Genomic DNA, 20,275 nt, shown 5'->3' with positions numbered 1-20,275 from the left:
CCACCTCCACTGTCTTGGCCTCACTCTCTCCTTTGTCTCTCGTACCCTGGCTTCCGTGACCATCCTCTACAGACACTGCTCTCAGTGTCTGTCAGTGGCCTTTCCCCATCTTCCTCCTGGGATGGCCCTTCTCAGACATTCCTGCCTGCACCTGTCCACCTGCCTTCCTCAAGGCATTGCCTTCCTCAGGGTGCTGCCTCCCTAGCATCCTACTTGGTACTGCGGAGATGCTTGAGGTCAGAAAGGAAGGGGTTAAAACTCTTGAGGCTCCAACTCAGCCCTGTTACGGAGATTCAGCCTCTCTTTGGGTTTGGTCCTGACCTTTTGTGGATTTGACAAAAAGGTTTGGATGTTTCCTCCTGTGGGTGGTGCAGTAAGAGGGATCTGGGGCCACCTTTCAGCAGGGACATCCCCCTCCCACCATGGTCTGAGTCACTCAGGCCCCCATGATCTAGGACAAGGGAGCAGCACCCACAGCTCTGTGCTCTCCTGTCTAGCCCCCCAGGCCTGGCACCTCTGAGTCTGGGTTGGGACTGCACCCTAGAGTACAATCAGCTGGGCATGGGGCGTCTGGCGTGTGGCCTCTGTCTCCCTTCCTGCCTAACCTGGTTAAGTCGGTGGGCAACTGGGCACACATAAGATAAGGTCCTAAAGGAATGGGACCAGAGCATCGTGATGAGGGTGCAAACAGGGCTCTGTATAGCAATGGTCCGCAGGGAAAACTGCTCAACGCCCCTTGGGAGAGAGTTAGAGAATTCACGGAGCAGGAGGCCCTTGAGCTGGGTCAGAAAGAACCAGGGGAGAAAGGATACTCCAGGCCCTCACCCCAGAAAAGCAACATTGCAGAGGCAGAGGGTCAGACAGGTCAGTACGAGGTGTGTGTTTTGTTGGGAGACGTAACAGGAAGGAAGTTTGAGGAAGCACGCAGGTTTGGAATTTATTCCACACAAGGTCCTGGGGCCCAGTGATAGGTTTTACAAGGAGAAGGAGTCGAGAGACCTTCAAGACTGATCAGTTATGGGAGGAGTGAGAAGGAAAAGTCTGACGGCATTTCTCCAAGTTTCTGGCGTGCTGAATGTTAAAACCCCAAACCCTCTCCTTCAGTCACCTGTACCTTCACACTGCTGACCTGCGGGGTCACCTGCTTCTTCTTCACTCCAAATCCAAGCAGCGCCCACACTTCAAGTCCACATCTGATGAACCTTTCCTTTCTCCGGAGCCTGCTGCCACCCCCCACCATGCTCGACCTCCAGCCACCACCTTATGCCAATAACCTTCTCACCAGGCTCCTCACCTCCCATCTCTCCCCACTCCCAATTTTGTCTGTGGGAGATCAGATTAATTTCCCTAAAGCACCTGGCTGATCATAATAGTCCCTTGCTCAACAGTCTCAAAGAGTTCCCTCCCAGCTGCAGAGCTAAGGTCCTCCAAGTCCTTAGTTCATCCTCTTCTCCCACCATTCTCCTAGGGGCCACATCCTCCCTGAGGATCAATCTCAGCCCACATCTGATCTACACAGGCTCTGGGCTCTCCACAGCGCCTTTCAGGCCTCCTCCCTGCTCCAACAATGTTTTATGGAGACCACTCTTCAGGTGCTCTAGTCATTGCATCATCCCTCATTCCGTCACCCAATCCATATAAGATGCGTATTATAGGCCACGCACGCACGGGCTTGGGTCTGAGCTCTCAGGATAGTTATCTCACTTTCTCCCGAGAGAATGAAACTCTGAGAGCAAGGAGGGAGCCTCTTTCATCTACGTGTGTCCCCAGGAGCCTTTAAGCCCCCGTGTACAGCGCACCACAGGTTCTCAGAAAAAAAAATTGTTTGAAATGAATAGAGAAATCATCGTCAATTTCCTTAAATAGTAAGCTGCCTTAAGTGCATGCAAAATCAATTTCAATGATACAGATTTCAAGTATAATTCAATATTTTCCCAGAAGCATATTAACTATGCCAAGGGAGGTGCATTTGTATACTTTACACGGTTCTGATTCTTCCTCTCCCAGCACCTGCCATCCCCTTACTCCTGCATCTCCCCCTCCCCACGTATACACACTCACAGCAGTGCTTGGCCCATTCTAATGGAAGAGGGAGTTAATGAAGCTAGAACAAACCACCTACAGCAGGAGCGTGTTCTGAGACATTCTATTCTGCCCCCACGAGCAGCCCTCCCATGACACACCTGTACTGACTGGACACCCACCCAGAAGCCAGACCAGAAAAGCGGGCCCTGTAGAAATGCCAGGGCCCTAGAGCCCAAGTGCAAGGCAGGCTGAGGGTGGGAAGCCCCACTGGCGAAGGACCAGCAGCACTGAAGGTCCAGGGGGGCTTTTTGGTATAAGCAGATCCAGGTAACACTTTCCACAGCCATTCAGCGACCACCTCCAACAGCTTCATCATGATTCCTTAAGGGAAACACATCCACCCAAGGCGCCCAACCTCTGTGGGAGGCAAGAGGCCAGCCAGGTGCCAGAGCCTAGGTCCTGCCCCCAACACTCCACCTCCTGTCCCAGTGCAGGGCTGCAGCTCTGGAATGCCCTCGTGCCTGCTATTCCAGTCTTCCGCGACCAGTTCCTGCCAGACCATGTCCTCTTCACACTCCAATGTCCCTTATCAAGGTCTCTGCACCCGTCAGGGCTGCTGAGGTCAGGCTCCTGGCAAACCCCAGCCAGGAGCCCTGGACCCTCCCCCTACTTGATTCAGCATTGCGGGAAGGCAAGCAGCCCAAAGACCCAAAATATCAATGCAAATCTGAAGCAAGAGAGAAAGGGAGGAGGCCAGATTTTAGGAGGAACTCCACACTTAACAGGGAGAGCAGGGTTTCCCCATCCGTACATTCCCTCTCCCCCTGGCAGAGGCCAATAACCGCTCCAAAGATGCCGCTGCTCCTTGCGAGCCCCCTCCACTCCCCCGCCGCGTCGTCTCTTCCCCAGGCAGCGGCAGGCGAGGCTCGAGGATGCGCGGCAGATGGACCCCAATGCAGTACCTGAGATCGGCGCACCTGAGCGCCTCCGCCCTGGACAAGAGGACCAGGTGATGGCCCAGGGAGGGGGACATGAAGTGCAAGGTCTCCAGGTCCTTGCCCAAGCGTGTCAGCAGTGCGTCTCGGGCTGTCACGCTGTCCTCGGCCCCCTCCATCCGCCCCTCTAACCGTGGCCACGTCCTCCCCGCCCCCGGGCGGATACAAGGGGAGTTGGCGCTGCGCAACGTGAGACCCGGCTTCGGGTCCCCACTCACCGCCTTGCCGAGGCTGGGATTCCCGCACCGGGATTTGTCACTAAACTTTCCCGGGCGCATGCAGTCTCGGAGGTGGCAACCCGCCCCCTGCCCCCCCCGCCCCCCAATCTGGACCCCCAAGTCCCGGCAGTGACCTCACGGTCACTTCACCTGTGCGCGGCTCGTCGGAGGTTCCTGCTGCTTCTCGCTTCTTCAGACCCAGGCGCCGCCCGGCGGGACCCCGCGCTGCTGCGGCCGCCGCCGCCGCCGCCGCCGCCGCCTCAGCCGGTGCTGCCGCCGCGCCTGCCGGGAGCTGCAGCACCGTGCTTCTCCCGCAGCCGCGGGAGGCGCAGTCCCGGGCGCCCACGGCTCGCCGGGGCCCCGCAGCCGCCACCCCGCCGCGCCTCCCTTCCTGGGGCCGCCTGGGGCCGGTACGCCCGGCGCTGGGAGTCCGCTCCGCGCTCTGCTCTCCCAGCCGCACGGCGCAGGGGATCCACCAGCCTCCAGGATGGGCGGGGATTCCCTCCCACTGGTAGAGTCGAGGGGCGGGAACTCCCTTCCCGGAGTGACAGCGACGGGGGGCGGGGATTCCCCTACCCGAACGTCTCGGTGGGCGGGGATTCCCCCGAGCACCGCACACCGCAGACAGTGCGTCCCCCGGGTAAACCCAGAGTCCCCATGCGCTGCTTTCAGACACCTGAGTATCTCGGGAGGAAAGGATCCAGGGAGATGGCAGCTCAGAATTTCCAAATGGCGGGGCTCTGGGCGCCATCTAGGTGGAGGAGAGGAGCTAGGGAACTTGAAGTTGCCTTTGCAGAGGACTTCACATAGCGTGGAGAAAAATGTCAATTGCTTTGTGAAAGAACGGGGCGGAGGCCAAAGAAGACGGGGGGAGCACTAAGCGCTCACTCCAAGTGCCCCTTGGTCTCTAGTCCTTGGGGTGCCGAAGCATATTAAACAGTAAGAGAATTCGGGGAGAACCTCTCAGCACCTCAGAGCTCCTTAGGCCCCCGTTTAAGACCCTGAGGGAAATCCTCAAAGGCCGAGTATCCTCGGCCCTGGGTGATGGGTTGGGTCCTTGTGAGAAGGAGCCAAGAGCGCCTGCTGAGTGGATTTCGATAGCTAAGGCCTTTTGCCCTTGGCCTTGTTCCGGGTCACTCGAGGAACAGAAGCCTCAGGCTTTTTGGATCCTTCACTCCCATGGATTTTCAGGAAGACCTTCAAATATTTTTGGTTCTTTTTTTTTGTCATCCTTGTCATCCTGCCTACCACCGGGAGAGGATGATAAGAACATAATAGGGAGACTGCACAGCTCTGCAAATTAAAGCTCTCTTAAGAGGAAAAAGCTGGTCTTTTTCAAGTGCTAGCAGATAAGAGTAAAAACATATGAAAAATTACAAAACCTGGGGTAATGAATAGTTGAATAATGCTTTTGACATTTTCTGCAGAGCAGTAATTGGAAATCTTTGCTTTGGGGGGAATAGGGTGGGGCAGGGAGCTGCTGCCGTGGCGCCCAGCAAGGCAATAAGCTCTGGTCTCTGGGAAGAGCGGAGGGGCATAAATCACCTGCACAGGCTCTGCGGAGCCGGCCCACATCATCAGAGGCCAGCGAGGCCCCCACGCATTTTGAGAAAGCATTTTTGGCAGGGGTTGGGGTGGGAGACTACTTGAATTCAGCTGTTCTTCAGCTTTTATAATGACCAGGCCACCGAGATCAATGTCTGCACCAAATCAAGCTTCCTGCTGTACAAGCTGTGCAGTTGCAGGCACCCAGAGCTTCTCTTCCGATCTGTAGGTAGAGGGGACGCCTGCTGTGCAGGGCTGTTGTGCTGGCGCAACTGCTCAGCACAGCATGTAGAATGTGCCCAGTGAAATGGCACACATTCCTTGGAAAGATGTCATTGGGACACCACAAAAAGTCCTCCTAGAATCCAACAGTGGTTTCTGTTTTGTTCGAGTCCCAGTCCCATTTTCCAGCAGTCTCTCCCAAGCACAGGGGCCGTGAAGAAGCCCTGAATGCCTCAGCTGCTGCGCGCAGCACCTACCTCCTTCAGCACTCGCTGAACGTCTGCTGAGTAAATGAATGTGCAAATGAATTGACCACTGAAACCACGAAGCTTTGTGATTTCCTGCCCAACGCATCCCAACCTCTTCATTCCAGCCATGCGCTCCTAACTTGTAACTTCTGTTCCCTCTGCCAAGACATTCTCACCTTCCTATGTCCACCGAAAGTCCAAGGAGTTAAATGTCACCTCATCTGGGAAGGCTTCTCCGGTCACTGGCACGAACATCTGGTTTCTTCTTTCCCATCAGTCTTTGCAACAGTAGCACTTTCTACAGGTTGCTCATAGAACCCTGGTCAGGTTGTGTTAGGTTGTAGGAGTCATGGTGTTACAGCAGGCAGTTAGACAGACATGAGCTGAGTGGGACCACAACCGTAGGCCTGGTACAGAAGGTCACCAGGCTGGAAAGCCCTGGGGGCCTAACACTGGGCAAAACTGGGACAACCAGGGCCTCGCCCCCAGGGTAACCTTTCCTCTGCTAGCCTATCACGGGGCATGTGGTTTAGACCCCGTCACTTTTCATACTGCTGGTCGCTGGTTCCCACCCTCCCCTGACCTTTCCTCCCCTGGCAGGTCACTCACTAGTCACCAGGTAGATCCCCTCAGAGGAGGAGCAAGGGGGCCCGAGAATAGCCTCACGGAATGCCCTTGAGTGACCACTCCCTTAAGCATGAAGCCCTCAGGACAAGGAGGCCCTGACCCGCATCAGATGATCTTGGAAGCAGAATCTCGGGTCTGTCGGCCACACAGACAGAGTTTTGGTCACACTAGAGAAAACATCTAGGCCTCAGTGGTGTTTCGGCTCCAGGCCCAGAAGAGCAGTAAGGCTGGTGGGTGGGGGGCTCGTGGGAGGGGTGATACCAGGGCCGAAGGTCGGGCCCAGTGACCCTGTGCCCTAGCACTGACCCATCAGAGGGGGCTGCTGCCCTGAAAGGCCACACCTGGGGAGTTCATGAATATTGTGACGAGAGGCCCCTGGTACCTCCCCTGAAACCCCTGCCTTCGGAAAGCAGATAAAAACCCTCGAAATGGAAGGCCCATACTGAGGCCTCTTTCTCTCTCTGGAGCACACCCGCTCCTTTCCCTCCTCTCCTTTCCCCAGGTGTGTTACCTTTGCCTTTCCTTCCCCTAAATTCCAACAGCCCCCCCATCCCCCCCTCCCTGCTTTTTTCCTCTGCCACTTGTTTCCTGAGCCCACGCAGTGCAGCTTACTCACTTCTTCCTGCCTCTGTGACTTTCTAAATAAACTTTCTCCTTCGATTGAAGTTCATTGGTTCTGAATATTTTCTTTGCTGAACTCGAGTACCGAGGCTGCTGAGTCGAGGTCCAATCGCTGGTAACACCCGGTGCCGTTTCGCTGCCAACAACAGTGTTCCCTCTCACACATTTCCAGCTTGTGAGTTCCTGGAGGGAGGAGAACCTAGATATTACTATTTGTGTTCCCACAGCCTAGCATGGCGTAGTGTCTAACCTGATAGCCACTTAATAAACATTTGCTGAATTAAAACGAATTGTTAAATATATTAATTGATATATGTTATATAAATAAATATTATATATATGTGTATGTAAATTTTATCTTCTGTCTCCTTGGAACATGGCTCGGCTTACAGACTTAAAGCACTTCTAGTTTCAATCACTTTTCATCCAATATTTTCCAGAGAGTTTTTGGCAAGTTCTGGCCTGCTGATAATGGCTTACCTCTCGCAGGGTCAGTCAAATGCATGAACATTTTGTTTGCCCTTGCAGTCTTGCCCATTTGGAAAGCTCATCACTGTGGGCATTTATTTCTCATAGTTTGAAGTTCAAAATGGAAATTCTTTCTGCCCCCCTTGTTAAATATAATACTTAGTCACAGATTAGTATTTCCGTCCAAGTGGCCATATTAATTTATTTGCTCATAAATACATGATATGGAGAAGGATATGAGATGCAGAAAATCCAGGGCTTAGTTAGGGACAAGAGAAGATGAAAATGATGAACCAAGAAAGAAGTGTATCATCCTGGGAGACACCACGTCCGTGATAAGTGAAGGAACGCAGCATGCTTCAAATGAATCCAGTTCGATTGTCAGGCACTGCAGCGGCATTTGGTTTACCTGGGAAATGTCCCGATACAAAGAGGAATCTACCCACCAGGCAGCTGGAACTAAACGGGAGGTCTCATCACCAGCTCAAAGGAAATCTTAAAGACTGCTTTCCACCTTTTCTGCTCAGCTGCTCTTCCACATGTTTTGGGGGGGCTGGGGGAGAAGGCTTAGTCAACAACAGAATCAATTCCTTTCTTATCCCAGCCCTTGTGGCTTATTTTCTCTCGAAAATAGGCACTAGCATCCTGTTTACCCAGCTACTTCTCCTCCTTTCTTTCTTCCGCAAATTCCTGGCCACTAAAACTTCCATTCACGAACTCATGTTGGAATGAGCCAGCCCCCGGTCAAGGAAGGGCTTAAAAAGAACAAATAAGGAACAGGGACAGTAACACATTCATCCTCTGGGTCCTCACCCCGAATGTGTTTAAGGACCCCCAGGAGATTGGAACATTCAGACTCCCTGGTGTCTATTCTGTGCCACCCCACCCCTGCCCTCCACAGGCCATCACGCACGGAGTCTTTTCGCCAGGCTCTGATACTACGTTTTCCAGCAGCAGCCCCGTGATTGTGACAGGTGTGCCCACAGAGCACACCTGTAGAGACGCCAAGGTAGAATGACTTTAAAAGGAGAGGGAGCCTGAGTTAGATTGCATTCTAGTATTTGGCCACAGAAGTGATAGATTTTATTTTAAACCTTGATGGAAATCTTGTCACATTTATCCTTTCTCAGACTAAAATCTTTTATTAGCCAATACAAGAAAAGAACCTACACTTGATGTATCTTGCCTTAAAATACAAGAGGGGGGAAAAGTACAGAGAATAAGTAGCATAGATGGTAAGGAGAAAATAGACAGGGGGAGGGCAAGAATAGTATGAGAAATGTAGAAGCTAAAGAACTTATATGTATGACACTTGGACATGAACTAAAGTGGGGAATGTGGGAGGGAGGGGGTGAGGAGGGTGGAGGGGAGTGAAGGGGGGGAAATGGGACAACTGTAATAGCATAATCAATAAAATATATTAAAAATAATTAAAAAATACTTGTTTAGGGGAAAGGTTTCAGGTGCGTTTCATCTTATGCATATTGAAAATGATGACTTTTAGTGTGTTGGTGAGCCTGACGTGGGAACTTATGTAATCTTGTTCTGTTGTTTTCAGTGTTGCGTAGTATTACCACACGTGCAGAACTTACGGTTTCCTCCCAGGCAGGTCCCCCGCACAGAGTGTGCTATCTCTCCTGTTTATCTAGGTGGCCAAAACATCCATTACTTTATACCTTTGACTCAGCCTTCCATTTATATTATCTAAGCATAGGTTTCCAGGGTAAAATTTTTAATACACTTTTTGGCAGAAAAATAAATTACATGCTATCACGTAAAGACCAGATATTTCTTACTTCCACAATGTATATAGATGATTCAGTAACTCTGTCCACTGCTGACCACCCCTCACACTAAGGGCACCCGCAAAACAAGGCTACTAAAAGAAAGAGATAAAGAGAGATCCAACTTTGATTAATGTAACCAGTACTTTGCCGTAAGAATATCTAAAGAGAAGCTATGTTAGTTCCACATACACACAGGTTTGGTTTTATAGTTGGCCAGTGTCTTTATTTTGAACTCACACAAGAGACAGGACTTGGGAGTCTTCTTGGGGCCTAGATCTTCTGCCAGACTGGTGTAGTTGTAAAAGGTACCCCCACCCCGAGAAGCTGGGAAGCTTGTGTCCTCCCCGATTACCTGTCCACGCCTTGTTGCCATTCAGCCCAAGCACCACCGTGTTTCTAAATCTGCAGGCTCTGTAGGTAAGATATTTCCCAGCTCCTCATTTCGTGCACAACACACTCGCATTCCTAACTCCGAGCCCCCCTGCTGATTGCTCTGGCTCCGTTCTGCTCTACTTAGAAAAAGGCATCATTCGAAGTCAGTCATATGCTATTTTTACTCCTTCATCAGAGACTTCTACTTCCAGATATCTGTATTTAATAACCTTGAAAAAAGCAATTATAAAAATAAACATATTGATAGTCTGTCTCTTCTGTTTTCCTTGTCTAATTTTACAGCTTCACTCCTTATTGTCTCATGCTAATCTTAGCACCTGCCTTTACTAGCACAACTAAAATGGACACGGAAATAAAAGTCAGGTAGTGATACCCAGCCTAAAAAAGTAACAGAGAGCCAGCCAGCCAGTCACTAACAGCCCAATAACGTGCAGAGTAACCTCAGGCATTCTTCTCAGAAATGGGGATAATAACACCTGACTTTAAGGTCTCGTTAGGATTCTGAGTCCCCAGTGAGATCCAGGTGGGAAGGTACTTCCATGAGAGGGGTGAGAACAATGGCTCTTTATTTATTTCTGACTGATTGATTTTAGAGAGAGAGGAAGGGAGAGAGAGAAACATCGATTTTTGTTGTTCCACTTATTTAGGCATTCACTGGGTGATTCTTTTATGTGCCCTGACCAGGGAGGGATCAAACCTGCAACCTTGGCGTATCGAGACAATGCTCAAACCAACAGAGCTACTAGCTGAGGGCAAGTGATAGCTCTTTAAATGGTGATTTCAGGTCGTCAGAGAATGTATAGGAATAAGGTGACTTATATTTCATCTCAATGTACAGCAAGAATCACTATGGGTGGTTGATAATGCAGTCGACAAACTTATCATGAATGGCTTATTTGCATGATGTATGATTTTGGGTGCCAAGCATCATACATGTGCTTTGCATCTCTGCTGTGTTCAAGAGCAGTGCACGAGTCAAAGAAGTTCACAGAAAGCAGAGCCTTTGAATAGACAATCAGGTGGACTTGAAAAAGCCAGACTTGGTAAAAGCAGTCATTGTCTGTAGGAAAATATGTTAAAGCATCTTCTATTTGTTTGGTTTTAGCAAATGCTAATAGTGACCTTCTGTCTAATTGCCCAGCTGAGTGGGCTTCTCATAGAGCTGCTTCTTGGGAACAAACAAACAATCAGTCCAGGGTTCATGCTCTTTCTCGGACAGCTTTCATGTGAGTCACGGGGTCCTTCTCATTTCTGGTTAATAGGACACCATTTTAAAAATATTTAAATGCCTACTTTTTCCATGTCTTAAACTTTATCAGGAATCCAGAGAGAAGTGAATCATCGTTTCTGCTTTACTGTGTCCTTATCAACCAAGCAGATAACCTAAGTTGTTTTTAAATCACTTGCTCTTTTAATTAGACACACAGTCCACCTGGAAATAAAGAGAGAAGAAACAAAAGAATGAAGGTCAACAAAAGGTGACAAGGTCCCAGAATTCCAGAGCCCACAGGAGACTCCTTGGGAATCACCATGTCCCCCACGGTTCTGGGGCTCCCCTGGGAGTCCTCCGGGAAGGGAGGCTGGATGCTTCGGAAAGCGGTGGAGAAAGACCCTGTGGGGTCGGGTGGCCTCTCCTTCTGCCCCTCATTTTGGGAAGCCAATTCTATCTACTGCACAACACAGAATGCCTGGTTTTCAGTCACGATGCAGCGTCTCAGCACCATGGGCTCCAGGATAGAAAGCCTGACTTCCAAGATGGACAGCCTTCGAGTTCCCTTGTCGTTGAGGGGTGCACCCATATCTCCGTCATGTCAGAGTAGAAGAAATATTTTCCAACGAAGGCAGCAGACTCATCAATTAATTCCTTCTAAGAAATCCCAAATGCTCCTAAAAGAATGATATTTTTCTTATTAAAGTCTTTTGAGATGTGTGTCATCCGTCAGAAGGGCATGGGGCTTATCAATGTTGCATTGGCGAGAAAGTGCGTTTCGAGATCAAAAAAGTTCACAGAAAATGTACCAATGCAGAGCGGCCCCCGGCAGAGTTTCTCCAAGTTCGCCTCTTGGTGCAGACACATTTTTTTCTAACAAGGCCTCACGGACGATTCCAGTTGATTCTTTTCCTGGGATTTCTAATTGCAAACCTTTCTCCAGAAGCATAGAGAATGGCCCCGTAGATGCCATTGCATAGTAGAGTTTGCTGCTAGGCCCAGACCAGGGTGAAGTACGAGCGGTGCCTAAGGTATGAAATGTAAAGGTTGCACACTCACTCTCCTGCCTGTGCCTGACCCTCAGATGGACGGCCTCCTTAATTGTCTGCCCTAGGTGTTTCTCTTGCCTCATCCTAGTGCTGGCCTGGGTGCTTGGACAGAACACCTGGAATGCAGAAGACAGCTGAAAGTTTTGGATGCTGACTCAGCGGGGGGAAGCAGAGCAATGGTGATTAATAGCACATCTGGTTGAAGACCAGTCTAGGCTTCGCCCACGACCACAGGCATGACCTGGGGCAAGCTGGGCCCAGACAGCACGCTCCGCTCCGTGAAGCAGTGCTGAGCTCCCTGCTCTGAGCCCCTGCTCCAGTCCAAGAGGACCACACACACACACGCTGTGCTGCTGCACAGTGCTGCCTACACTTCATAGACAATTAGTGGGGGCAGATCTGGCACTCCAGCACCCGCTGTCCATGGTCTACACCCCAGCTGAATTCTGGTGGGCTTGTGTTTTCAGCAGCCTCTAAGAGACGTGGGAGACGTAAAGGATACCGACTTCCTTACTTTTCCACTAGTCCCGCCGCACTGTGAGCCCCTTTCTGCTACTGACCGTTTGCTATTCACTTGGACACTCCGCATTCTGCCCCCGCTCCAAGGCCGTTTTCCCTTCTGCCCCACCTCTCCCACCACCAACTCCCACATCAGCCAGGGGCGCCCTCTCCTCAACCTTTTCTTTACGCATCCTTCCCTCCAGACCGAAGACGAACTTACAACTCAAGGTCAGGTGGGGTGTGAGGGCCTCCTGCTTTTATTTTATGGCCCGTGATTTTCATCACTGTCTTATCGAAACTGTCTTGTGCCTTGGCTGTGCCTACCTGGGAAACTCCAACCCGAGGTGACACTGGCCCTGGCCTGAGCCAATGCCGGTCAGCTGAAGCACTGATGGCAAAAACAAAACAAAACAAAGCACGAAGCTGGTAGTTAGTGAATTCCTGGTTGCCCATCCCAACTGGCTATCAATGATGTCCAGGCACCGTTTCTCTAGCCAAGCAACTCTCCTACTTACACAGTAAGTATTTCAAACCTTCTCCACTGTGTTCAAATTTCTGACTCTTCCCGTCTTATCTCTGTCTTACCATCTGAAGCTGACCTTGCTTTCTAATCCTCAGATAAAATTTTAAAGTGATGAGATAAGAGCTCCTTTAACTTTCTGCCTCCAGATTAATAGATTTTTCCTAAGTCAGCACCCACCTTCCCTTCCCTGCTTGGAGATTACATCTCTCCACTTATAATCAGTGTAAGTACAAACTGAGTGTAGGTTCTCCCCTGCCAATCTTCTCTGTTGTTACCCACCCCCCCCATAAACAGAGCCCTCCAGTAAATGCGCTCCAATGCTCCCAGATGTCTAAGCTAAAGTGGTTGAGTCCCTCACTCCTCAACTCCAAAAAGCACATTTCTTCAACACTTTCTCAAGTATCCGTAGTAGGCTTTCCACCCCAGTCCCAGCTACCTTCACCTTTTGTCTGCACGAGGGGTTGGCAAACAAGTGTTATTGGCTCACAGCACACTCTTTCATGGGTTGATTGCCAGTGGCTGCTTGCCCTACAAGGGCAGGGATGAGTCACTGACGCTGAGAGACTGCTGGTCCACAAAGCAGAAAAGATTTCCTTTCCAGTCCTTTACAGAGGAAGTTGGCCAATCCCATCCTTGATCTCTACCATCGCAAGAACCTCCTAAGTGTGCCCTGCACCAAGCCTGGTACTCTGTTCTCAGGCTCCTGCCCCCTAGCACGGCAGGTCATCTTTTAAAAATCCATGCTCGGGAGCCTTCACACCATGAACATCATGCTCGGGGTACAGTGCACTGTCCCCAGCCTGGCTCCCTGGGTCTGTACGGTCAGTTCCTGTCCCCTCTCACCCTCACCTTGCACCGCTGTACCCCCGCTCGCCACCCCCAGCAGCGCTCTCCACCTCCCAGCTCCGCCAACGCGCCACACGCTTTCGTGCGTCAGAATTTGGAAAATTTTGTTTTCTCCCTGGATTTGCCCCTCATCCAATTCCTACTTAATCGTCAGGACTCTGCTTAGGCCTCGCTTCCTCCAGGAAACCTTTTCTTTCTCCCAGATGAGGTCGGGCACCGCATTTCACAGCATGATGTACTCTTTGTTTAAAGAGTTTATCTCAGCTACTCTTAATCCTTTGTGAAACTATCTGTTTAATGTTTGCTTTTTTGGATAGGCTGGAAGCGTGATGATAGAAAATCTCTGTCTATCCGGCTCGGAAGTGTTATCGTCAGGACTTTGACACAGCGCCTGGCACAAGATAGGTACTCAGAAAATATTTTTTAAAATGAGTGGATGATTAGAAAACACGATAAAATTGTGATAATGATGCTTAGGGGTAATATACACACACCACTCGGTTAATTGCCCGGTACTGGCCAAAGTTAGATTATAGTTGTATTTTAGTATTATGTTCTTCTCACTTTGAAATGCTTCTAGATTTCTTGATTCAGCAAACAAGAAGGCACCTAAAAGGCATTTCATTCCTGTAAGATGCAGCATGAATCGTTTTTATTGATTTCTTCTGTTTGGTTGCCCATAGCAAGCATAGTCTGGCTTTTCATAGTGCGAGACTTCTGAAACGCCACTGTATCCAACCCTAGAAGACAAAAATCACACTCACGTGTGCATCCTCAGCTCGGTGGTCCCTGCCGCCCTGCAGGTCTCCTTTCCACGGTTCTCCACCTGCTTCCTGGTTGGGTTTGACCGATGGGCACCACCAACCGAAGACTAAAGGCAGGGCAGCAAGAAAAAGGTATTTCCCCCAGCTCCTCCTTTGGGCCACAGGGTGGCAGCGACTCTGCTTCTCCGCCCAAGGTCACACGCGGCCCCTATTAGGGGACTTCTCTAACCGGCCACTGTCACCAGGCTCTCTCTGTAGGTGCTCCCTCCTCACGCTCCTTCTGGCCTGCAGTGTTAGAGCTCCTGCTGCCGCTAGCCTTGGCATGCGTCACCATGCCTCCTGGATTCCCTTAGCTCGTCCACACCTTCATCAATTAAACTCTCTTCAATTATCCCGTCCGTGTGTGCTCTCTGAGTTCTGGCAGGATCCTGACTCATTCCATTCCACTGCTTAAATAAATAAATGAAAACATGTCAAGGGTTCTTACGTGCTTCCCCGGGTCTCTCAGCTACCTCTAAGGAAGTCTGCAAGCTCGGTTGATGGGAGCTTAGGTGCCATTATTCCCATCTCTCGGGCCAGTAGCAGGGGTGTGAAAGCAATCAAAGGAAGGGTTGTATCCACACTTGCAGAGCTTGGCAGAGCCAGAGCTGCACACCTCGACTCTGTACCCCACACATTGCGCTCAGCGCTGTAAACCGGCCATGTCCCTCCCAGAGGACGACCTGCCAGAATCTGGACGGTTAGGATCCCAGATAAATTATTTCCTGGTGACAAAGCTGCCTGCGTGAGTCTGCTCAGGTGCACTCTGGAGCTGGTAGAGCTGCAGCTGGCTCTGGGCCCCTGCTCAGAGCAGGTCTGGGAAGCATTCCCGGATGGCTCCTGAATGCCATGGCTTTTCCTGGCTGTGTTCCTGGGGGAGGTGAGAAAACACACGTAGGTCTCCTAGCTGCAAACCCAAGCAAAGAGCACAGTGTCATGTCTTTAGCAAATGACAGCACACAAACACAGAAAGCCAGGGCCTGGAGACAGACGTATCCACCCAGCTAAAATAATTCAGTCTTTAGAGCCAAGGGATGGCCAGTGTAGCAGAGTCTCAATCCTCTTTATGAATCAGTTGTCCTTCTTCAAAACCACTACATGGGAATTTGAACCAATCACGACAAGCCTTCATTCTGTTCTTTGAATTTACTCCTCTAGGAAGTGGGGTTTTGCCCATTGGCATATAAGGGGGAGCAATTATTCATGAAGGTGAGCAAAAATATCTATAGGTCTTAATTAAAAAATCCCCAAATACAAAACGATTACTGATTTATCTCTTTTTGTGCGGGTATCTCCTTCTGTTTGGGTAGCAGGCGGCCCAATGATGAGGTGGTGCGAGTCACAGTGAAGAGTATAGAATCCAGAGCCAAACCATCGGGTTTGAATCCCACTTCTGCCACTAACTGTGTGATTTTGGGAAAGTAACTTAGCCTCTCTGTGTCCCAGTTTGCTTACCTATAAAGTAGGGATAATGACAGTATGTAATTCATAGGGGTGCAATTAAGTAAGTTATTATAAGGGAAGTACTTCAAACAATGCCTCATATGTGACAAAGATTACCTAAAGAAGGTACTTGAGTAAAATTAGTACAGTAATTGCCCATGTTTCTTTTGATAGACACATATGAAGTGTTGGTCATTCCATAATTTTTCATCCTTTCTTTTGTCTGGAGTCCAGATAACTCCCAGGGTGGAATAACATGTTGATCCCAGGGCAGTGCGGCTAGCCCAGGCAACCCTCAGGTCACAGGAATCCGGCTGTGTCCTGACTGTCATCAGGAAGAGACTGAACCTGGAATGCTTATATTTGGAAAAGCACATTCTAGCACATGGATTCAGCCTGACACACTCATCAGTTATGCCCCAAGAATAAGGGGGAGCAGCAGGTGCCTTACCTGTAGGACTGATTCAGAATGGTGAGCTGCTTTTCAAGTGGCCCATCCATCACTGATGACTGAGGGCCTGGGCACAAGTCCCCATCCATCAGTCACACAGGTCATTCTATTTAGGCACCTGTCCCACAAGGGAAACACATCTTGGTACTTCTCAGAGCCTGGATGAGTGTGCGTCCTTCCTTTTCCTCTTGTCTTTTTCAACTCCCTCTTGGAAATCAGCGACCTTCCTGGCTTTCCACAAGCGAGCTTTGGCTTCCTCGCCTGGCATTCAGCTGAAACACAAGTCCTCCAGCCCTGGCTGGGGGGTTCGGTTGGCTGGAGCGTACACCGAAGAGGTTGCAGGTTGGAGCCCTGGCCAGTGTGTGCGTGGGAGTCAACCAGGCAATGTTGTTTTCTCATGTCAATGTTTCTCTCATAGCGATGTTTCTCTCTCTTGCTCTTCCTCCTCTCTCTCTAAAATCAATTAAAAACCCATAGTCTCGGGTGAGGATTAAAAAATAATAATAAACAAATTTGATTCACCCCCCCCCCGCCACAAGCCCCCCGGTCTGCGGAGCCATGCAGCCCCCACCCAGCAGCCCACCCTCCTCCTGGGAAGTCCGGCTGAGCCACCCTCCTGGGAAGTCCGGCTGAGCGAGGTTCTGAAAGAAAACGCCGCAGCTCCCCCGAGAAGCTGAGAGCTCAAGCCAGTGACTGTGCCTTTACAACTCCGCGAGGATGGCTGGTTTTTTATTGAGTGCTCACTCTGTGCTAGGCACGATGCCAACACTTTACATAACGTTCTCATTTCATCCTCGCAACCAGCCCGTGAGACAGGACAGAGCCCCGTGTCTGAGCCCACAGAGCGGCGAGGTCCCACAGAAGTGCGGCATGAGCCGCCAGGGTGGTCATCACCCATGCCATCTGAGTTTTCTCGTAGCCACATTATACACAGTAAAAAGAAACAAGGAAAGATTATTTTAATAACATAGTTTTGTTTAGCCCAATATATCTTAAACTGACATTTCAGTATGTAATCAATATAAAAGTTATTAATGAGATCGATTACATTTTTTGTACCGAATCTTCAAGATCTTAATTCCATTTAATAGCTGTAGAAGGAATGAAGGAAGGAGAAAACCACTCTTTGTCAGATACCACAGGAATAGTTGTTGCATGCGAGATCCTTCTGTGAATGCCAACATCAGAGAAGGAGAATTTAAGGAAAAGGAGATTATTTTCCTACTCTGAAAATACCTCTCAAGGTATTTATTACTGCCGAAGGGAGAAATAGGACCTTCTCAGTGGAGAGACCAGCAGGCAGCGTTTTGACAAAGTGAGAGGACTCAGCATCCCTGGGGGATGGGACGGATTGACGTCATACGCACCCAAGCAGGGCGCACAGAGGAGGCCACGTCACTCTGAGATCTCACCAAGAACCTGTAGCCTCAGTCTAATGATGAGAAAACACCAGAAAGACCCCAAACTGAGAGACAGGATACGAGTAGCTGGCCAGAACTCCTTCACGAGAGACTAGGACAGACTGAGGAACTCTCGCATTTGGGAGGGACTGAGGAGCCGTAACACTGAAATGCATTGGTGGTGGGGGGTGTGTGTGTGTTGGGGGGGGGTCCTGGATTGAAACCTGAAGCAGAAAAAGGATTTTAGTGGAAAAACTGGTGCAATTTTTTCCCCCGCCTCAGGTTTATTTGTACAAATAGCACAGGAGGACACCAGCTCCGAGCAGACTGAACCCCAGGGGTCTCACCAGTCCTTCCATACTCTTGTTGGCAGAGGCCTCCACTCTGGAGCCTTTGTGGGGACCTGGGCAGCTTTGGGAGTCTGAGCCAGAGCCTGAGCCTGAGCTGGGGCCTGAGGAGGAGCTGCAGCTATAGACTGGGGTTTGTTTTGAACCTTGGCCTTGTCCTTTGGCCAGCGGAGCCTGAGACCCTTGACAATGCTTGCACAAGCACATTTCCCAAGCTTGGGGTGAGCAATGCAGGCGAGTCAACTTAGCTTGCAGCTGCTGGCCTTTGGGATCTTGGGCTTGACCTCCTTGGGCTTTACAAGGGCCTTGGTAGCATCACGTGCGCTCATGGCCTTGGCATTGTTTGCCTGCACCTTCTTCAGGCCTTTCTTACTGTGTTTCCTGGCAAAGCACGTGTTCCTCAGGAAGCTGAGGTCTACCCCCTTAAGAGGTTCGTATCTTTGTGATTGGAGTTTCTTGATGCCATTTCTGTGTCACGTTCGGGGCTGGTTATGTGTGGTATGGTTTTTGGCTGTATCTGCACAAAAGTCCATGGCTTCCCCAAACTGGTGCAATTTGAACATGTCTATAGTTTAGTTGAAAAACCCCACGCCAACGCCAACTTCCTGGTTTTTGTCATTTACCCTAGTTCTGTCCATTGTTGACATTGGGGGGACAGGGGTGTACGGGAACTCTGCACTCGTTGTGCAGTATTTCTAGAAGTCTCAAACTGTCTCCAAGGAAAAAATAAAAGAACACAGTGCAGTGAAAATAAAAATGCCAATTGCTTACGAAGTATCTTTGCAATTATGTCAGAAGATGCCGGAGTCTATGAAGTTGATGACAATGTTGAAGTATTGCTAAAAATGCATGAAAACCCACGGACACACTAGGTAAAACAGCATTTGGAGAAGAAAAATCAACAAGGATAGTGACAGGATGTGGGTTGCAAAAAACAATGACTTAAATGTCAACGAATTTTGAGAGATCTTTGGGAAAATGAATGAAGCTTTCTAATGTGTTTGCCAAAAAGAAATTCTGCTATAAAATCATTCGCTGGGTGAAGGCTGTGGTAGCGCCGCTGATCATTTCCGTTTTCAGGTGCTGCCAGACCCTCCGCCCCAGATCTACTTGTGTTCGCTCTGGGAATGAACACACAGTTGCAACTATAATTCATGTTCTGTCAGAGAAGATCGAAGTTTATTTGTATAATTTGTAGCTTCATTTTTCACAATTTTAAGTAAAATTTTAATCATCTTAAGTGGTGTGACTCTGACTTATTCCAGCCTCAATTTTCCTCAAATCACGTGCACTTCCCATCAGTCAGCAGGAGACGCAGGACCCAAACCCAAGTAATCTGGCCCTTCAGCTCCTGCTGTGTGCTCCAGGCTCCTGTCCCACGCAGGGGCCACTGCGCTTTGCATCCTGCACTACGCTCATGTTCCAAAGAGGGGGCACCCCTTTGTTCCCATGATCTGATCCAAGCCATCCCAAACAAGTTTCATGTCCCTTGTGAGGGAAAAATATCACTCTAGAATGTTTTCTTTTTTATTACACTCTAGGAATTGGTTGAGGATGGGCAACTCTATAAACCAATGGAAGGCAAGGAGAGAGTGGGTGTGGATGAGCACATGAGCCTCATCGGCCATGTTCGTGTGGCCTTTGTCACTGAGGTCCATCAACCCTGCAGATGACGTTCACTTTTTAAATAAACTCACTGAACCCTGGCTCAGAAACAAAACCTATAGCCAACGAAGTCATTCAAAATGCTTCTGGTGTCAAAATAACAGCCTGTGCTACTAGAAATGAGACTCGAAGAGGCCAGGAGACTAAAGAAAGGAGCTCCATGGCAGGAGAAGAGATTTCCCTGCATTTGAAGCTCAGTAGCAAATGGTACGAACAGAAGGCTAGTAAGTTACAGGGAGGGGTGAGAGGCTGGGTGCGGAAGGTGTGGAAGACGCGTGGGGAAGCCAGGTGAGAGAACGTTCTCAAATGCGCCTTTAAGATCCAGGAGCAAGCACTGCTTGAGAGGGCGCACACACACACACACACACACACACACACACACACACACACAGTGGAAACTTGGGGGCTATCAATGGGTCAGTATGATACATTACTGGTCTCTCCCTGGCCCTGAGGTTGGGAGGTTTGCTTTGGAGAGAAGCTCTCAGTCATGGGAATGAAGCAGGGCATGACTGTCTACTCTGGGCACACGGGCTGGCCCATGGGTTCATTTTTATCCTGAAAAGACCCTCAAAACCACTGAAAAGTAGCCCATCTCTAAGCCAAGCTAATGTCAGGACCCTGGGCAGCAGGGAGTGGCTTCCTGTATCAGTATATGCTCAAGTCAGAAATTTCTTTGCAGTCCCATCTGTTTTTTTTTTTCCTGACGGTTGCAAGAAGAGTTGGGTCCTTTTCTGTTGGTCTGGGTTGGGCTAAAATCCCGCCAAGGCACTCTCATTCCAGCCACAGCGCGACTGCCACAGTCAGTGGGAGAAGAAGGAATGAGTGGGGACGAAGTGGGATGGACAGCGACAAGGGAGCCTTTCTTGGTCTGCCCCGCCCCATCCC

The 20,275-nt window shown here is 49.8% G+C and overlaps 1 protein-coding gene across 3 annotated transcripts in view; it reads right to left on the bottom strand.

Moving 5' to 3' along the window:
- PDZD2 (PDZ domain containing 2) overlaps positions 1-3,665 on the bottom strand; it is a 325,503-nt gene extending 321,838 nt beyond the window's left edge. For all 3 annotated transcript variants that reach the window (XM_045847727.1, XM_045847729.1, XM_045847730.1), the window contains exon 1: positions 3,389-3,665. The gene's annotated coding sequence lies outside the window, so the exon portion shown is untranslated. The remainder of the gene's footprint in view (positions 1-3,388) is intronic.
- Between the last annotated feature and the right edge of the window lie 16,610 nt (positions 3,666-20,275).

This window comes from Phyllostomus hastatus, unplaced genomic scaffold (genome assembly GCF_019186645.2).
Source record: "Phyllostomus hastatus isolate PE091 unplaced genomic scaffold, TTU_PhHast_1.1 phas_contig_58, whole genome shotgun sequence".
Classification (NCBI taxonomy): Eukaryota; Metazoa; Chordata; class Mammalia; order Chiroptera; family Phyllostomidae; genus Phyllostomus; species Phyllostomus hastatus.
The sequence above is the reverse complement of the archived record's forward strand: the minus strand, read 5'-3'. Positions and strand labels throughout refer to the sequence as shown.